Genomic DNA, 14,958 nt, shown 5'->3' on the forward strand with positions numbered 1-14,958 from the left:
CTGGACCAAATGGTCAGGGGTCCCTTTACCTTAGCATTACCCAGTAGCACGGTAAACCTCCTGGTTTTCCTAGAGCTGATTGCCACAACTTCCTATATCTCCACTGCTATATATTGTTAACATCTCTTCAAAGATCTTGCTGTACTTCTTACCATATATTGTTATTTCCCCCTCCGAGAATACCTTCAATTGCTCCACCACATTTATCTCAAGCACCTTCCCTAAAGCAGGCATTTACAACCAGGTAGTAGCTGTAGGCAGTAGCTGAGGGACACGGGTGGCGCTGTGGGTAAAAGCCTCAGTGCCTAGGACTTGCCGATCGAAAGGTCGGCGGTTCGAATCCCCGCGGTGGGGTGTGCTCCCATTGCTCGGTCCCAGCGCCTGCCAACCTAGCAGTTCGAAAGCACCCCCGGGTGCAAGTAGATAAATAGGTACCGCTCTGGCGGGAAGGTAAACGGCGTTCCATGTGCTGCGCTGGCTCGCCAGATGCAGCTTGTCACGCTGGCCACGTGACCCGGAAGTGTCTGCGGACAGCGCTGGCCCCCGGCCTCTTGAGTGAGATGGGCGCACAACCCCAGAGTCTGTCAAGACTGGCCCGTACAGGCAGGGGTACCTTTACCTTTACCTTTACCTTTACCTTTACCTTTAGTAGCTGTAGGCAAGGGGGTCCAGCTTGGACTTTTTCAGGATGCACACTGCCACCTCTTTGGAAGCAGCAGATACCTCTCCCTCATGAAACACGGCATTTATCACACCTTGGACCCATCCAGCCATGCCGACCCCAGCTAGCTTTAACTGACCAAGAGGAACAGCTTGAGGAAGCACAGGTCAGATATATTAGGGCAAGCACCTAGACCATGTCCTCAGGCCACAATAGCCAAAACTGATCCCAAAACACAGGGCCAGATGTAGCATTTGGCACCTGTCTTGACAGCTGCGGCATGTGCACTGACAAGCGTGGTACCAAGATCATTGTAGAGATGAGCATTTTTATCCTCAAAATGTTCAACAAAAGATTCACAGCAGGCGGTAGGCTATGGTCCACCTTCAAAAGCTCTGCTGGATAGCTACTTGAAGATGTGCTGGAGGAAGCAAAATAAGTCTTTTTTCCGTCCTTGCTGCCGTGCAGCAACAATAATGTGCTCTAACGTGTTTGGTCAGCTTCACACAGCTTCTAACCATCTTGTACATCATTCCAAACAGTAATGGTCACCAACAGCAGGGGTCAAGGGAATGCAGCAGTTTGACAACAAATCTTTCTGGATTCTCCATAATAATTGAGTTACATCAATGCCAGAGAGCTATTACTATTGCTATCACTGCCCTCTCTGCAATCTACAGTAACACTGTAGAGTGGCCAGATGGAAAAGAGAGCAAGGCTCTTTTAATAGTTGTGCAGAGGGGGGAAATTACAGGAGTTGGAGCTTGTCATGCTGCAGAACTATCAGAGATACAGGAACCCTATACTCTTTTTCATTTGGCCAGCCTATTGAACTGTTGTAAGAACAGCTGAAACAGAGGACAGAATGTACTTTGAATACTCAGGAGTTCTATATAAATGATACAATGATGATGAACAATAGTCTGGAATGGTCCTGAAATCAGCAAAATGGTCAGTAACAGCTAAAAGAGCTGTTATAATGGCACAGTGTCCATGCACACTTACAGTGCATAATTACACAACTCCATCCATTTTACTGTCAAGGATCCTGAGATCCCAAGATCTGCATGAGCATCTTAGCAGTTCAGGAGTTTAGTCATCTTCAGAAATGGTTACTCCATCACACGAGGCATGATAGGAGAAGCTAGCATAGTTCAGTTGTTTAGCTCAGCAGCACATGAAATTTAGTATAGCTTTACATTCAGGGGCTAGGAGATAAAAGCCCTTTACTGAGACACCCAAGAGAGCAGGGTACAAGATGCAACGTTAGCTAGCCGAGATCAAGCACAGAATCAGCCCAAGTCCAAAACATGATCCGGAAGCAAGGCCTGGAAAACAACCCAGTTCACCAAGGCAGGGGAACCAGAAGCATGATCAAGAAGCCAGAGACCTGTGCTTTTTACAGCAACTGTGAGACTCGGGAGGGAGGCCTTATATACTTTGGACCCTTAAACCACCCTTTCAACCCAGCCTTTCAACCCACCCTTTCAACAGCTGCTGACAGTGAAGGAGCATTAGGGATTGCTCATTCACAAGTTGGCTGATGACTCTGGAAAGATGCAGATGCACACACACACACACACACACACACACACACACACGTACACACGTATGTATGTCGTTGCTCTCTGGCCTGGACCCAAAGCTGGTGCTGCTGGTGCTCTCAAGAACTGGGGTGGTTGTTTCACCTCTGACAGTTCTAGGGGTTCTTCATCAGATAGTAACCTGAAGGTCCCCCCAAAGGATCATCAGCATTGAATTCAGGAGGCTCTGCCTGCTTCTCAAGGTCATCAACCTGTAGGGAGTGTCTGCTTCATCCTCAAAGGAATCAGTGTGGCATCAGGCCAGAGCTAGGAATGACACACACTGGGTAACTTGGACCAAGTCACACACACTCAGCATAATCTACCTTGCAGAGCTTTTTGTAAGAATAAAATGAGGGAATTGCATACACTGCCCTGAGTTCCTTGGAGGAAATTTGGGGCAGGAATATAACAAATATATTTTCTTTCCTCCAACCCAACTCAGATTTCTTTTCCTTGGATAGCCTGATTATAGTAGATGAATGATCCGGCAACTTAATGCACATTTAATTGATGGATGTAATTGTGTGCTGGATGGCAGCCAGTGGTTTTATACTAAAAAATTCAAGCTGACTAAAAGCAAGGAACATCTTTATTAGGAAGAATGTGGCAGATCAAACAGAGATTTAGCCTGTCATATTACATCCCAGAATGTAGATACTCACCACATCCAAAGCAATTCTGTAAAGACAAGATGTATCGTTTTAGATTAATGAAGTTCAAATTCATGTTTCTGAAACCTTGCGAGAGAGGCAAACTTTCCATTTTCAATATTTGTGAGATAATGTTATTCTTACACACAATCCAGTAATGTGTTCCTTGTACTCTGAGTGGATGCAATTGATATGACAGAAAATAGCTGAAAGAGAGGGGGAAATGGAAAAAGGAAGCCAATTAGGATGATACTTTCATGTTCTCTCCAGCTGGTTGCCCATCACAGAGAAATTTAAAAAGAGCCGTTTGATAAAATGTTTGAAGCCAAAAGGTCTGTGGCAACTGGGTGAGACCCACAGCTGGCTTTGCTGAGCTAGGAACTCTACAGTCAGCTTTGCTGGGAATATGGGACATGTGAATAGAAATCTTTGGATGACTCTATAGTGCTCTTTCCCAACCTGGTCTCCTCCAGATGTTTTGGAATACAACTCCCATCATTCTTGACCATTGGCCTTGTTGGTCAGGTCTGATGGATGCTGCAGTCATAGAATCATAGAATTGTAGAGCTGGAAGGGACCACGAGAGTCATCTAGTCCAACCCCCTGCAATGCAGGAATCACAGCTAAAGCATGCATGGCAGATGGCCATCCAACCTCTGCTTAAATGAAGGAGAGTCCACCACCTGCCAAGGGAGAGACTGTTCCCCTGTCAAACAGCTCTTACTGTCAGAAAGTTCTTCCTGATTTTTAGTCCAGAGCACCAAGTTGGGGAAAAGCTTACCTGCTCCATGTACTTAAGACACAGCAGTGACTAGTGTAAGAAATATTTCCTTTCCCCAATGACTCTTAGGAACTGTAAGTCTGCACAGGGAATATGGATCTCCAACAGAGAATTTTCAAGAGAGGTGTTCAGCAGGGCTGTCCCAGGACGTTTTGCTGCCCTAGGCAAAATTAAAAATGCTACATGTATGCACATGCACCACATGCACACTGCCTGAGGCGGTCCGGGAAGTAAAAGGGGGTGGGCATTAGTGGCGGTGGTTGGGTGGTGTCATGAGGCATCGTGCAGATCCACCGCCTGAGCCAATAGCCTCACGTCGCTTCATTGTCAGGCTGGCCCTGGTGTTCACCTTCATGTGTTGCATGGAGCAACACTGCCCTTGCTGGCTATGGTCTCCCATGGCTAGTGTGCCTGCCAGCCAAGCACCACACACAATAATTGTGTAAAGGGACCCACCCTATTCATGCACCAGGGTGAGTGTGTAGAGCTCCTCCACACAAGGGGATGTTCCTGGGCTAAAGGCCACTCCCAATACTTCCTTTGTGGCCATGGCTCGTGTTTGCTGCTTTTTGAATTGGGAACTTTTTCTGCTGCCCTGTACAGTGCCAAATTCAAGCTGAAGCTGTAAAGAATCACTTGATGTCAGGTGATGGAAGGTTGAAGGCCCTGCCCACTTGTTGAAGTGGTCCATGTCTGAACCTGGCCTTCTAGCCATAAGTGATTCCTCACCTTAATTTACATTAAGCTCCCCCAGATGGTCATTGGGTTATTTCCAATGACAACAGATTATCTTGATCCCTTCTGAATTGGCTACATGGCAATATATATTATGAGTGATCTGGGGGCATGTACTGTAGGGAGTGGGGATGTCATGTAGAGACGGTCCACTTTCACTTACCATGTTGACTACCAATTTGAGTCAGGGAAAGAATAAGTCTGGGATATTTTGGGGAGTCTCTGCAGAAGGATAATCAACCAAGCACTGTCTGAGACTGGCAGGCATGCACCACTGCTACCCAGAAGCAAAAGCAGCTCATTCCCTTGAGCTTTGTTGTTACAAATACTGAGTACTGGCAAGTAACTGGGAAACCCCCCAGGCTACCAAAACCCACCAGTTAAAGAATCGGCGTGCTGAACAACCTCCCATTTGACTGGCAAACCTCCAGAATTCCTTCCTAAATGAATGTTACCAGAGCCAAGAGAGCCTGCTGAGAAAGTGTCTCCAATCTCTAATCAAGACGGCTGTAACTATTCAGAGCGAGAAGAGGAACAAAAATTAACTGGCAACCGCTCTTTCTTTAGGCAATGGCTTTCGTTAGAACCTGGCTTCTCTGAAAATTACACAAACATTCCCTAAAGCACACTAAGGCAATTTCTAAATGATTATTAATGGATTTTGCAGTGGAAAGAGGAAAGCTAACAGGCTGCCTTTTGTTAATGAACCATGTTGCAGCTTTTCATTTAACATCAAGTGTGTCTGATGGGGAGAAGAAAAGCTGAATAACAAAAGAATTTGGAGTCTAGAAAGTGATTTAAGGATGCAGATTTCAACCATATGAACGTGCAGCATACATACAGCCATACATAACAAATCCAGGTTTTTCTAGCTGGTACAAATGGTATTTTTCAGATACTCAAACATGGTACGGGAGAGCCATCCTTGCTCATGGTATACATTGAGAGAGAGAGAGATGAGGTTGTGGCAGTGGCGTAGCGTGGGTTGTCAGCACCCGGGGCAAGCAAGTAATTTGCGCCCCCTAACCCATGGATTTGCGCTCCCTAACCCGTGGATTTGCGCCCCCTAACCTGTGGATTTGCCCTAACCCCAGATGTTGCGCCCGGTGCGGCTGGCCCCCCCTGCACCCCCCACGCTACGCCACTGGGTTGTGGGGTGCCTGGACCTTGCTCTAATTCCTGGGTGTCAGACACTAGATTTAGCAAGCTAAATTCAAGCCAGACTGGCTTCAAGAGATCGCCTAAGATGGACCATGAAGGAGAATAAAAGGCAAGTGATGAGCCATTAGGAATCTTTTCAGAGAGAGGGGCCCCTCCTCAGGAGTTAGTTTGAAGGAGAACAGTTGTTTAGGATAGCAGTTGGCTGGGATGAGAGCTTGTGGTGGTGGTGGTGGTGGTGGGGGGGTGGCAGTCTGTTAAAGTAAGGAAGCAAGAGAGAGAGTCAGAACTATGTTTGATTTCTTTTTTAACCCAAGACTGCAGCAATGGGAGACACAGGACCCTCTTGGAGTGTTAATGCTGTGAGCCCCTCCATCACAGGTTCAGGTTGTATATAAGTGTCAATAAACCATATATCCTAAAGACACCACAGTCTTCACTGTGCCTCATTTCCAAAAGGAAACATGGAGCCTGGGTAGGCGCCTGGAACCCCTGGATTTTCACATTGCTCAGACAATGGGGTGGAGTGTAACAATATATATGCCACTATGGTCTCCGTCAAATAGGTTTTGCCTATTTGTAGTACTTCAAATTTTGAATTATGGTGCTGGAGGAGACTCTTGAGAGTCCCATGGACTGCAAGAAGATCAAGCCTACCCATTCTTAAGGAAATCAGCCCTGAGTGCTCACTGGAAGGTCAGATTGTGAAGCTGAGGCTCCAATACTTTGGCCACTTCATGAGAAGAGAAGACTCTCTGGAAAAGACCCTGATGTTGGGAAAGATGGAGGGCACAAGGAGAAGGGGACGACAGAGGATGAGATGGTTGGACAGTGTTCTCGAAGCTACCAGCATGAGTCTGACCAAGCTGTGGGAGGCAGTGGAAGACAGGAGTGCCTGGCGTGCTCTGGTCCATGGGGTCACGAAGAGTCGGACACGACTAAATGACTAAACAACAACAAGTACTTCAAATGCCAGTCAAATCAGTTTGACATGAGATGATAGTGGGACAAGGGAAGCAAGTATGTACACCTCAGCAACAATGGCTCTGTCATACTAATGTAATCTCTGGAAAATGCTGCTGTCTAGTGTCGAAAGGATCGAGGATCTTAGCACTAGTTCAGATGGCAGACCACATGAGGTATCAGAGGGGAATCCAGCACCTTTACGGGGGGGGGGGGGGGAATGGTGAGGTGGCATTTGTTGTTGGATGTTAGAAGACCAGGTTCAAATCCCTGCAGACTTGGAGCTTGGGTAGTCTCAAGCAATTCAATGACAGTGTGTGTAACTCAGGCCATGTACACTACAATAAGCTCATTGGGGGAAATGGTGGGATGCAAATGCAATCAATGCTACGACTGTGCTGTCCATGCATATGTTGGCAATTGTCATGTGCAGGTCAACAGGTGCAGCTTTTATTTAGTATGTATCCCACCCTTCTTCCCAAATAATATATTTCTTAATTTAAAATCCCCTAAAGTGAACCATTGCATTTCAGATGTAAAACTTTCGAACAGTTAAATATTTGTTACAATACTCCAATTATTTTCGATTGAGACTTTGTAGTTAGCCAAGGGCATGTGCTCCATCAATATAATTATACCCCCTTTGTGCCATCTGCCCCCTGAATGTCAGTGCCCCAGCAATGGGCCTGGTGAGCATACAGACAGAAGCAGGAGGGAGACATGAAGTCATGCAGGGAGAGAATGACAGCTTTAGGCAGTCTTCCCTGAATTTGAAATTCATAAGCCATAATCTAATTAGCACTCAGCTGCTTCACTAGAGTGATGATTAAAATGCTGCTTCTACATTTCTTGGATGGTTGGAAGTATGAGGCTGAAGTCACCAGCAGCTTACTAATGGAGGCTCTGCCGTGGGCAATAGCTGCCTGCCTGCTAAACAATCCCTTTGTCACCAGTTGGAGCACAGGAAAGATATGCAGGGCTATGAACTGACGGCTCACCCAATCACTCGCTGCGCTGTCACTGTCGCTCACAGAGAGTTTTCTCTACTACTGCTGCTGCATCAGCCTGATCAGGAACAGTGTCGGAGTGACTTTCCCCTCTGCACTCCCAAATCGGCAAAACCTTGCCAACACTGACAGATTTCAAGTTGTCAGCGTTCACTCTTGTCCCTGGTTTAAAGGCAAGATTCATAACAAAGGAAGGGAAAGCCTTTTTTTAAAAAAAAAAATGTGTGGCTAACACAGGCCCCAAATCTCCAAGCTAGCAAAAAGAAGCACGGCTCGTTTGCCCAATAAGCTTTATTAAGTGGAGGCTGTAGTAGTGTCTTCATGCATGTGGAAATTAAATCCTATTGATTTCAGTTCAGCTCCCAAGAACTGATGATTGCTACCAAAGAACCAGAAAGTGTTTAGCAGGTGCTGATTAAAACTGGAAGGCCAGGAGCTGCAAAGGGGTTTGAACTCTGCAGTGCTCTGTGTGGTTTTGTTTATTCCAAAGCCACTATTACTGTCCCTGCTATCACCCTGATTGACTCAGTGTGGAGTTTTTGTTCTTGAGCGTTTGTCTGAAAACCTTTGCTGTGTTGGCTTTGAAGTCCACACAACTGGCACTTGAAGGTGTGATGCTTACTGACAGGTGGGGACCCTTGTCCGCCTCCATGGCGGGGGGGGGGGGGGAGGATATAAGCATCTGATCTGCCAGCCAGAAAAAAAATTCCCCACCCCCTGCTCTTCATGGTTGCTTTTATCTGTAACTACCACAGTCAGGATCAATTTATAAGAACTGGTATTTATTTAAAGGAGTGACTTGTTTAGATGGCTCTCAAAAACACATATCCAAATACATGCACAGAGGCAGATATTCAATCTCTGGAATCTTTAGGTAGGGTTGGGAGTGTTATAAACTCACCAGGGAGAACCAATTTGAGTCATTCTACCAGCACTCAGAATTTCCCGGGGAGGGTTCTCTGCCAGTTGGGAAGAAGCGAGACACTTGCAACCAAGTAAGCAAGTAAGGCGGCTAGTAAGCCAGATCTTTATTTGAAATGCTGTTGCAACAGAATCCCCACTCACAACATGCAGGAAGGAGAACCATAGGGGGTTTCATATTTTAGGCAACCCTTGTTTTAAAGCCTATAGGTGCTGCATGTTTGTCAACTTGCTACAGTGGTACCTCAGGTTAAGAATTTAGCTAATGGGGCCTCCCGCTGCCACTGCACCGCCGCGGCGTGATTTCTGTTCTTATCCTGAAGTAAAGTTCTTAACGCGAGGTACTATTTCTGGGTTAGCGGAGTCTGTAACCTGAAGGGTCTGTAACCTGAAGCGTCTGTAACCCGAGGTACCACTGTATATACTTTCATTCACCTTGATTAAAAAGATGGACAGACAGCTGATTCCATCTTGAATAACAGCTAGATTAGGCATGCCCAATGTGTAGAATGTACAAGAATGCAATGGGTACAGGTTAGTTTTACTGTATCCTTAGTATAATCAGCTGTTTATTGAGCTGTAAGGGCTACACGGCTGTGCTAAAGTGGCAAGGAACATGTTTTAGGAAGTACTGCAGTGCTCGTATCTTTGAAAGGTAATTGTTCTCTTCGTTGTGACTGCAGTTTAAAACAAATCAAAGAAAGCTCCCTTAAGACTCATTAAGAGGCTTACCGCCAACACATTAGTGTATTGTGCTAAATATATTTGCTGAAACTGATGTCAACAGCAGCTAGCATTTAGGAAAAGCTTATGCAATATTAGAAAGAGTTTAGAAATATTAACATGTTTCATTTAAGAAAATCAGTTTATGCTTAGCAGCAATTAAGCATCTGCGGTGGCAAGCTATCAAAAATTAACACAGCCCAAGTCTGAACAGTAACACTAGTGTTCATATATAAATTGCTAGTTGGCTGATTTTTGAAAAGAAACAATATTGTTTAAACAGATGATTGTTAAACACTTGAACGATCCATGGATTACTGTTTGCCTCTGCCTTGGCAAACTACATGTTATGCTTAATACACAGCATGCAGCTATAGCTCTTGTTTTTCTTTAATTAATTACAAGCATGGGGGGCAATTATTACTGTGACTGAGTGCACAAGAAGATGAGGATTGCCCCTTTCTTCTCCTTAATAGTCACTACCTGAAAACCAATCCCTCTGTATGGCTATGAGACTTGGGAACAAGTTTGTGTTGGCACCAATGAGAACATTTTTTTCAAAGCCACACAGCTGCACACCACAGTTTTTGGCAGAGGGGGTGGTTGCTGGCAGGGTAGAGAAGGGAAAAACCTCCCTCCTTATACACTGTTATTCCAATAGCAATCACCCTTTCACATGTAATTAAAAGGAAAGCAAGAGCATTGAGTCTCAACATGCAATTTGGCCCTTGACTTCTTGGAACAACATGTTGTCTTGGAACAATAGCCAAGGTGTAATATAGAATGGTCAGAAACCATTACTGGCTTATACAAGTTTAAACCCAATCGATTCCATAACTGGGTGCACTGGATTGTGACCAAATGTGTCCAAAAGCCTTTTGTTCAGGTCTGCAGACCTAGAGCCAATGTGTTGCAGTGGTTAAGGGTGTTGGAATGGGGTCTGAGATGCCAGGGTTCAGATCCGCACTTGGCCATGAAGCTCACTTGGGTGGCCTTGGACCAGTCACTGTCTTTCACCCTAGCCCAACTCTCCGGGTTGTGAAGATAAAGTGGATAGGTCGTGATGGCGAACCTTTTAGAGACCAAGTGCTCAAACTGCAACCCAAAACCCACTTATTTATCGCAAAGTGCCAACACGGCAATTTAACCTGAACACTGAGGTTTTAGTTTAGAAAAAACAACTCATACATTAACATCTTTTGTCTTAAAAGAAAAACACAATGACAGAGCTTTCAATGATACAAACCACTTTTTATTGAAAGGTAAAAGTTTGCATTTGGCATGCTTTTGAACATTGAATGTGAAACCTCAACCTCGCAGCAGCAGCAGCAGCAGCAGCAGCAGCAGGAGGAGGAGGAAGGTGCCTGCTGGGAGCTCTCGGCGGACCACCAACGCAGCAGCACAGCTCTGAGCATGCACAGAGTGCTGCACCCTCCTCACCCACAGTGGAGGCTCCCCAAGGGAAAATGCACACCTTGGGGGTTGTGGCTCCATTTTGCACCCATCCGAGGCACTTCTACTCGGACACAAGTCCCAGGATCCACGCCCAGCCTCTGAAAACAACATGAGTGCCTGCTTGGGGCGTATCCAAATGGGACCAATGCCCCACCCGGAGCTTCCCTTTGCGCCTCCCTGGCTACGAGGGCGCCTTCTCGGTCTGGGCATCCCACGCTGAGCGGCTGAGCAAAAGGAGCCTTAAAGGCACTGCAGCAGACAGGCCAGTTTGGGGATTTCGGCTCTTTATTGCCCTGCATCCGAAACTGAGGGCCCACCATAATCATTGCTGGCGCTATTTCACAACCCGCTCGTGCAAAATACTAATTGCCACAATATGCTCCAGAAGCCTTTGCACAATTGGGCACTATGAACTCAGGCCAAAGAATAGCTGCGACCTCTGTTTTGGAGAAAATTGGCGCCCTGACAGGCAGCGCATTCTGCTCCTGTGCACATGGCACTCCGGCTGCCCAAGTTGAGCTGAGGACTCAACGTAACATCCTTGCCTTCTGCCGGCTCTGTGCTGGGGTGATGGAGTGCGTGCCCACAGAGAGGGCTCTGAGTGCCCCCTCTGGCACGTGTTTGCCACCACTGGGACAGGTGAGAATAAAATGGGTTGGGGTGGAGAACCATGCATGCCACCTTGATCTTCATGGAAGAAAAGTGGCATTATTATTACTACCTGCTAATTGGAATGCAGATCACCAATCATGTATGGTTGGCTGGATGCTCAACGAGCCATTCAGTTTCCACTGTCTTTTGTTTTGCTTTTGAAGTCCTGGGAAGACAGTAAAATACAGATTAGTTAACTCCTTATAGAACTGTGGGACCTTACCACAGATGATTCAGTTTGGTCCATGAAATATACAGTGGTACCTCTGGATGTGAAAGGGATCCGTTCCAGAGCCCCGTTCGCATCCTGAGTAGAACGTAACATGCGTCTGCGCATCGTGTTTCACTGCTTCCACACATGCGCATGACATCATTTTGAGCAACTGCGCATGCACAAGCAGCAAAACCCAGAAGTAACACGCTCCATTACTTCCGGGCCGCCGCAGAGTGCAACCCGAAAATGCTTAACATGAAGCTACTTCAACCCGAGGTATGACTGTACTCGGAGTCCTGCAGTGATTTCATGCTCTTTATTGCAGCTTGTAAAACAGTGATTGCATTTCCCCCCAAACCTCAGGCCTTTATATATATATTATTTACACAATGAGTCCCGTCTGACTGGCTGATTCTGCTTCCCTCCTGCAGCCTGATTGGTCTTCTCCTGCAAGCCAATCAGCTGTTGCATTCTAGGATCCTACCTGCCTATTGTTCTAGGATCCAAGCTTAGTACATAACAGTCCACCTGATGAGTACTCTGATGAGGTCTGACTGGAGTTACAATAAATATTTATTTGAATTCCATGCCTCAGATTCACCTTCTGTTTTTTTAAATTCCCCAGCTGGACCACAACACAGGGGGAAGAAGGTTAAACCTTCTCCTGGCTTCATTTTTTTTACACACCTACCTGTCCCCCTGCCTGCCCTGGTCATTGTTATTTGCAGCAGAAACTTTCCAGGGTCTCCAATAAAGTCCCAGGCCTATTTCAACCAAGATCTTTTAAAAATAACGACTAAAAGTTGAAGGCTTGTTGCTGGACAGCCCAAGTCCTGCTTGTAGACTTCCCATAGGCATCTGCTTGACCACTGTAAAAATAGGATGCTGGACTAGATGGGCCTTTGGCCTTTGACCCCAGCAGGGCTCTTTTTATATGACAAACCTGTGCTCCACCAATTGGACCCCTGGCCAAAGCTTACCTTTTGGGAGGAAGTTAGTGTCTTGTGTTGCTGCTCATAATAGCTAAGCATTTTGAAAGTTGCCAGGTGAATCTGCTTAAGCAGGTTCTGATTTTCTGTTGCACTGACCACCTGCAGTTCCCTATGATTTCCTCAATTTTGCACAATCAAGCCTCAAGTCAGTCAAGGTAGGAGGTAAGAGGCTCTCCCCCTCCTTTTCAGTTTGATTAAATGTCAACCAGCCAGGGGCGGGGGAATCATTTAAAGGGAGCACGTCTTGAGCTGCTGCTGGTTTCCCTTGCTGAGAGCTCTCTTTCTGAAGTCTGCCACTAAGGTTATGCATTGGTACTATTCATTTCTGTTTCCCTGCTGCAGTCAAAGATAGAAGGATGGGTTGCAAGGGACTTTAACGAGAAAAGCAAGTATGGGGAGAAGGATCACAGCGCAATGGTCTGCTAGGGTTGCCATATTTCAAAAAGTAAGATTCCTGAGACCCACAGGTGTTCAGCTTTGTAAAAAAAAACCTACCCAAATTGTTGAGTTTTTTTGGGGGGGAACTTCCACCCAAAATAGACATCCAGGTTTTCCCTGACATTTTGCCCCCTGCCCTGCCCTGGCCACCATTTTTACACCCAAAAACAAGGACATGGCAGGGATTTTCCAGATGCACGGCAAACCTATGGTCTGCTGTCTGGAAGCCAATGCTTGGTTGACTTATTAGCCAGTGTGGAGTGGTGGTTAGTGTTGGACATTAACTGGCAAGATTCAGGCTCAAATCCCCACCAAGCCATGAAGCTTGCTAGGAGTCGTCGGATCAGTTACCATCTCTCAGCCTTACCTACTTCACATATATATTGTGAGGATAAAATATTGAGGAGCACCATATACGCCATCATGGGTCCCAGGAGGAATGATGGGATACAAGCATTATTGGATTTTTTAAAAAAATTGATAGATGCACACAGAAACTGTCAACATAAAGCCAATGATAACATTTTTAATTTGGATTGCTTTGATCTTAATATCTGTTGGAATGAACTGTTGTTTTTAGTTTGCTTGTATTTTTTAAAGGACTTTTGTTTATTACTAGCTGCCCAGAGAATATAAATTTACATTGATGGCATGAGCTACAAAGTATGTTAATAAATAAAAATAAACAATTTGTTTTCTAACTTCCCTTCACCTTTGTTCTAACTGGGGATGGAAGGGTCTATCAACTTCTCATTTCTCCAATCTTAAATTTGGTTCTCCACATTTTGGCAGCAATTTGCAAATTTTCTTTTTAAAAAATCCTCATGAAAATTCTCCAGCATTTTAATGCTAATTGCCCCTAACAAACCCAATTTTGAATACAGTTTCAAGTAATAGACATTATTTTTGCAAGCAATGTCTCCTAATATAATGCAATTTTAGGATGTCATTTCCACTAATATATTCATTTTTATGCACACTTTCCCCAATATTTGCATTTTTGCAAACATTTTTTTGGTTGGAGAAATCTATAGAAAACTTCAGGTAGGTGCACACCTCAAAGGATGGCAGTGTTTTAGGGCTTGTCCACACTTCTGCATGTTGCACCACTTTCCCTCTGAGAAAATCTGCTGCTTACCACTGAATCAGAACAAGATAAAAACCAATGCACAAAATGCATTTCATTTTAAATAAAATGAGCAGTGTCACTTAGAATGTATGGGCCTCCTATTGAGAAAAAGAATAGCATATTCTGGTCACTTAATATTGTATAAGATTGTGCCATAGATCTCTTCATACAACTGGGGGAAAGCCAACAGCTTGAGTTATTTTATTTAAACACCAGACTAGGCAAAAACACTCAGATTGTGGCAGAATACATAAATTGTCATAGCTGGATACAAGGAATTATCTGCTTCTATTTTTGCTAAGTTCTGTTCAATCTGTCATAATGACATCAGCACAGTTGATGGAAATGCACCACACATGACCAAGAGAAAAATATGCTATAGTTAGTTAGTTAGTTAGTTAGTTAGTTAGTTAGTTAGTTAGTAAGTAAATAAATAAATACTCTGCTCTTCCACAGTGCTACAAGGAGTAGCAAAAAGCTACTCACTCTCACAATGTTGTTGCCCTTCAGTTTTTTCCTAGACTTCCAGCTAAGATGTGCACCATTTTCTGTACTTGAGGAGAGTATAATTCTTTTGTACAGTGTTGTGGGAAGAACTCAACTGGTGATATCCAATCTGACCTAAGGCACATTTCACCGCATCTCACTTTTGTCCATCAGTCACTTATGTGGGAGTGGGATCTTTGTTATTGTAAATACACATGAGCTTCCTCCACCAATAATTTTTATTTACATTTTAAATAATGACTTTCTACTACATACCAATTTATTTCCCTATTCATAACAAGCACCCAGAAGGCAGATATTGAAATCAGAAAAAGTTGCTTTTTCATTCCTTTTTTGTTTCTTACCATTTCTGTCTTCTTTCTTTTGCCCTCCAACGCCTTTCTTCCT

The sequence above is a fragment of the Podarcis muralis genome, chromosome 8 (assembly GCF_964188315.1).
Source record: "Podarcis muralis chromosome 8, rPodMur119.hap1.1, whole genome shotgun sequence".
NCBI classification, from domain to species: domain Eukaryota; kingdom Metazoa; phylum Chordata; class Lepidosauria; order Squamata; family Lacertidae; genus Podarcis; species Podarcis muralis.